Raw genomic sequence first — 6,000 nt, 5'->3', positions numbered from 1 at the left:
ACTTGAGAGAAGAACGTAATTAATTTCATGCTCACCAGTCTGTCTACAGCGGATGCAAAAAGTATTGGCAGTGACCACCACACAGTCCTTTTGGAGACAAAGTTCCATCTTCAAATTGAGGATATTTTCCATTGAGTTTGGTGGGACTACCACCATGCTCAATTAGATAGTTTTGAACAGATCTAGCAACTCAGATCCTGTGGCAATCCATGAGGTTCAATGGTCTCTCCATGAGGAATTGTGGGCTATCAGCAAAGAGTGGGCCCTCAAGCCTGTTCTGCTATTCAATGAAATTAAGGCTGATATGTGGCCTAATTCCATATACCTGCCTTTGGCCCATATCCCTTAACACCTTTGCTTAATAAAACGCATCTATCTCAGATTTTAAAATTAACGATTATTCTACCATCAATTGCCGTTTGTGAAAGAGAATTCCAAACCGTTACCACCCTTTGTGTGCGTAAGTGCTTTGTAATATCTCTTCTGAATGGCCTGGCCTTAATTTTTAGACTATGCCCCCTAGTTCTATAATCCCCAGCCAATGGAAATAGTATATCATTATCTACCTGTCTTTTCTTGTTATTATCCGGAAGACTCTGATCAGATCACCCCTTAACCTTCTAAATTCTATAGAAAACAGGCCCAGTTTGCAAAGTCTCTCCACATAACTTAAGCAACAGCAAATTGCAAACTCATGGCCCCCACATTCCCCACTCTACCATTACTATCAAGCCAGATCAACACTGGTTCAAGAAAGAGTCTAGGAGGGCATGCTAGGAGCAGCACCAGCCTACCTAAAATGAGGTGCCAACCCAGTGAAGCTACAACACAGGACTAGTTATGTGCCAAACAGCATCTGCAGCAAGTGATTCGGCTAAACAATCCCACAACCAACAGATCAAATCTAAGCTCTGCAGTCCTGCCACATCCAGTTTTGAATGGAGGTGGACAATTCAACAACTCCCTTGAGGAGGAGGCTGCGTAAAGATAGGGGAGCCCAGCACCTCAGTGCAAAAGACAGGATTGAAGCATTTGCAACAAAACGTAGCCAGCAGTGATGGATTCATGATCCGCTGCTGCCTCCATCAGAGGTCCCCAGCATCACAGGTGCCAGTGCTCAGCCAATTCGATTCATTCCATGTGATGTCAAGCAATGTCTGGAGGCATTAGATCTGCAAAAGCTAGGACTCTAATAACATTCTAGCAATAATACTGAATACTTGTGCTCCCTAATGTGCCACACCTCTTGCCAAGCAGTTCTAACAGAGCTACAACGCACGCATCTACTCAACAGTGTGAAAAATTTCCTAGGTGTGTTCTGCATACAGAAGACTGGAACATCCAACTCAACCATTCACCGTCCCATTAGTCTACACTCAATCATCAGTAAAATGATGGAAGGGTTATCAATAGTGCTGTCAAGCAGCACTTGCTTAGCAATAGCCCTATCAATGACACTCAGTCTGGGTTTAGTCAGGGTCAGTACCTTATTACAATATTGGCTCAAGCATGGAAAGTAAAGCTGAACTCCAGAGGTGAGGTGACAACGACAACTCTTAACATCAAAGCCTTTGACTGAGTGTGGTATTGATGCGCCCTGGTACAGCTGGATTCAATGGGAATCAGGGGAAAAACTCTCCCAATGGTTAGAGACATAGCCAGTGTGAAGGAAGATGGTTGCTGTTAGATATCAGTCACCTCAGCTCTAGTACATCTTTTCAGGATTCTTCAGGGTAATGTCTGAGCCCTTGCCATCTCATTTGCTTCAACGACTTTCCCTCCATTATAAGGTCAGATATGTGAATGTTTGCTGATGATTGTACAATATTCAGCAACATTCATGTCTCCTCAGATACTGAAGCAGTCTTTGTGTAAATGTAGCAAGAACTGGACAATATCCTGGTTTATGTTGACAAGTGACAAATAACATTCACACTACCTAAGTGCCAGACAGTGACCATCTCCAACAGAAAGAATTAAACTATCCCCCTTTGACATTCAATAGCATCATCACCACTGAATCTCCCATCATATCAACATCATGGGGATTACCTTATTTTTCTTTATTCATTCATGGGATGAGGGTGTTGCTGGCTAGGCAGCATTTATTGCCCATCCCTAATTGCCCAGATGGCAGTTATGAGTCAACCACATTGCTGTGGGTCTGGAGTTGCATATCGGCCAGACCAGGTAAGCATGGCAGTTTCCTTCCTTAAAGGACATTAGTGACCAGATAGGTTTTTCCTGATAACCAGCAATGGATTCATGGTCATCATTAGACTCTTAATTCCAGATTTTTATTGAATTCAAATTCCACCAGCTGCTGTGGCAGGATTCGAACCCCATCCCCAGAACATTACCTGGGTCTCTGGATTAACAGTCCAGAAATGATACCACTAGGTCATCACCTCCCCATTTACCAGAAACTGAACTGGTTTCATGACATAAATACTGTGGCTGCAAGAGCTGGTCAGAGGCTAGGATTTCCTTACTCTTGGTTCCAAATCCTCCTGTAATATTGAGCAACAAGCATTTGCCTTATGATTGATTGTTGTACATACACGCAAATTGAGATGTTATAGTTGTTTCAAAGGATCGAGCACAGGAGACTCAGGTACAGGTTAGCAATTGTCTTTTCAAGTGAATGCAGGGAGAGTCTGTCTTAGACTAGCTAAAGCAAAACTCTGATGATTACAGAAATACCATCTTTTCATGAACAGTTAGTCATGTACACAATTCCAATTCCAATTTTGTTAGTATATGGTCACATTATAAGCAGATATCTCCAGTTCAAAGGTACACATCTCTACTAACCCAAGCAGAGTGGTCCCAACCCGAAACATCAACTTTCCTGCTCCTCTGATGCTGCCTGGCCTGCTGTGTTCCTCCAGCTCCACACTGTGTTATCTTCACCTTGTCTGGTTCCATCCCTGGTATTGTTTGCTTTAACCTTCAACTCATACCTGTTTTTGCTCATTCCTCTTCTGTTGCTAATCAATTAATCCTTTAGGATTCCCAAGGCCTTTCGAGTGGGTTCTGCTAATATCAGCCCTGTTGGTGTACAAGGCTCACCTAGATAATTCTGCCTCTTATGGTTTTGCTAAGAGCATTGAAATCCCTTTTTAACTCTTACAAAGATAATCAACATATAGTCGATTGCAGGTCTGTCTCCTGCTACTCTCCTGGTTCTGGTTCTTGTTTGGATACAGTTCTAAGGCTGCCTTCCATATCTAACCCCCTTCTTTTCTGACAAGGATGAATCTGTGAATTTTGGCAGTCCACATATAAGCAAAGGGCTGGCTAAATCAGCTCAGCTGGGCTCTGGATGCACAGACCTCCAGCCAGGAATTGCTAAGACAGGAAATCCCATTGGTTCTCCACCCAGATGTCCCCACATGGTCTAAATTCAGGAAAGTTGCACCCAGCAAATTTCAACCCGCTGGTGCTGTTCCATACCATGCTGACCTGAGCCAATGAGGGAATTTGTTTTCCAGTATTTTTGCAAGAACAAAGAGCCAAGTATATTTTGGCAAATAATGGATTCATAGGCAAACCTCCAGAACATGCCATACAAATGAAGGAAGTCAACTGTTCTGACACAGTGGAGAACTCCAAGGTTAGTTTTACATCAGAGAAAGAAAGAATCAGGTTGGGACTACTCTGAAACGTTCCTGACCTCAAAGGGACCAGCTTTGAACTCCAGACTCAGCTGTTACATAATCAAACGCAGCAACCATTTTGTGCAATCTTAAATTCCACAGCAGATGAGATGAATGAGTGGTTTCTCCGTATTTTTAAAAATGAGAATTGGCCAGAGAAAAGTACCCTTGGGAATCTTTAATAGTCCTGTGAATCACTAGAACAGACAAGTTTACCTGTTTTCAATAGGCCATCTTGGCCTGAAGCCGTATGTTGCAATGAGGTTCTGATTTCCAGCATCTGAAATTCTTTGGTTTTCTTTTGTTGCAATGAGATGCTGGAGCTAAAGTTAAAAAGAGGGGATTTATTTATCTGATTCAAGGCAATAGGTTGAATGCGGCCCCATGTATTAGATATGTTAAGACCAGGCTTAACTCAGTTGGCTAGATAGCTTGTTTGAAATGCAAAGTGATACCAACATTGTGGGTTCAATTCCTGAACATAATGAGATAGAAGCCTTTGGGTTTGTGGAGAACTTACCTTAACCAGTCCTAAATGCTAAATTGAAGCTAAGTCATGAGGTGAATATTGATTATCTCCTGACAGGACAGATTGCTGAATATGGTGTATTCCAGTGTGCAGGGACTGCACCCAATATGTTGGACCCCTTGTGTCAGCATCATCTCTATTGGCTGGGTGATGTGATCCCAATGGACGATGACCTCCACCGAGTGACCTACCCCATGAGGAGTTTGCAATTGACGCAGGACCAACAGGTCACCTGGGTCTGCGATACAAGGGCACATACAGACAAGACCTCAAGTTGACCAAGATTGGAGCCAATGGGTAGGAAGTCCTTGCTGCTGACGATAAGCGCCTGGAGAGAAACAGTCAGGAAGAGTAAGAAGACAGTGAGGATTAATGAAGTGGGTGGATGGTGGAAGGACTGCCCCTGGAAGGAAAAAAACATAGTCAACCTCAGGCAAATGCTATTCATCTGCGGCAGCTGCAGAGAAGAATTTCCATTTACAAATCAGAATAATGTTCAATCCAGACGTAACATACTCCCACAGTGCTGCTCGTCATCACCCAAGGCAGAATAGGTGTCACCCAGCCCTAAATACATCATTTTAACATTAAGCAGGGAAGCAGTGTGTAATGTGAGTGTAAATTTAGATCAGATAGCTAAATGAGGTTCTTTAAGCCAAAAGGGATCAAAAGGGTGACCTTACAGAGTCCTTATACAATCATGAGGGGCATAGATAGGGTGAATAGCCAAGGCCGTTTTCCCAAGGTAGGGTAGTCCAAAACTACAGGGCATAGGTTTAGGATGAGAGGGAAAGGATTTAAAAGGGACCTGAGGGGCAACCTTTTCATACATAGGGTGGTGTGTACATGGAACGAGCTGCTAGAGGAAGTGATAGGTACAAATATGATTACAACATTTAAAAGACATTTGGACAGATACATTGGTAGGGAAGGTTTAGAGTGATATGGGCCAAACAAAGGTAAATGGGACTAGTTCAGTTTGGGAAAGTTGGTCGGCATAGACGAGTTGGGCCGAAGGGTCTGTTTCAGTGCTATATGACGCTATGATTTCTGCAGCAAGTGACTCACTTCCTGATTCCACAAAGTCTGTCCACCATCTACCAGGCACATGCCAGGAGAGTAACAAAAAAATTGTCACCATCCAGGACAAAACAGCCTGCTTGATTGGTACCACATCACAAATATCCACTCCCTCCACCACCGACACTCAGTAGCTACAGTGTATATACCATTTACAAGATGCACTGCAGAAATTTTCCAAGGCTTCTTAGACAGCAACCTCCAAACCCATGACCTCTTCCATCGAGAAGGAAGCAACAGATACAAGGGAACACTGCCACCTGCTAGTTTCCCTCCAAGTTACTCACCATCCTGACTTGGAAATATGAGGCAGTTCCTTCAATGTTGCTGGGGCAAAATCCTGGCACTCCCTCCTTAACAGGACTGTGGGTGTACCTACATCAAAAACTCTATAGCATTTCCAGGTGGCAGCTAACCATCACATTCTCAAAGATAATTAGGGATGAGCGATAAATGCTGGCCCAGCCAACATAGGCCACATCCCATGAATGAATCAAATATAATTGATATTTGTCTTCATGTGAATCCCTGGGAAGAGGTTGTAGACCACAGAGCCTTGCATCACGGCACCGGTCAGGATGAATCTCCACAAAACCCACTGTGTGTCTTTCTGGACCTTTTTTTGCAATGGCCTAAACTAGAAAGAGGTGGACCATGATTATTTTGCCATTGCAACTACTTTGAGGGCAAAGTGCAGAGAGACTAAGACTCCAGGTATGTAGGAAGGATCCG

Source organism: Rhincodon typus, chromosome 37 (genome assembly GCF_021869965.1).
Source record: "Rhincodon typus isolate 14 chromosome 37, sRhiTyp1.1, whole genome shotgun sequence".
Taxonomy (NCBI): Eukaryota; Metazoa; Chordata; class Chondrichthyes; order Orectolobiformes; family Rhincodontidae; genus Rhincodon; species Rhincodon typus.
This window is presented reverse-complemented; position numbering follows the sequence as displayed.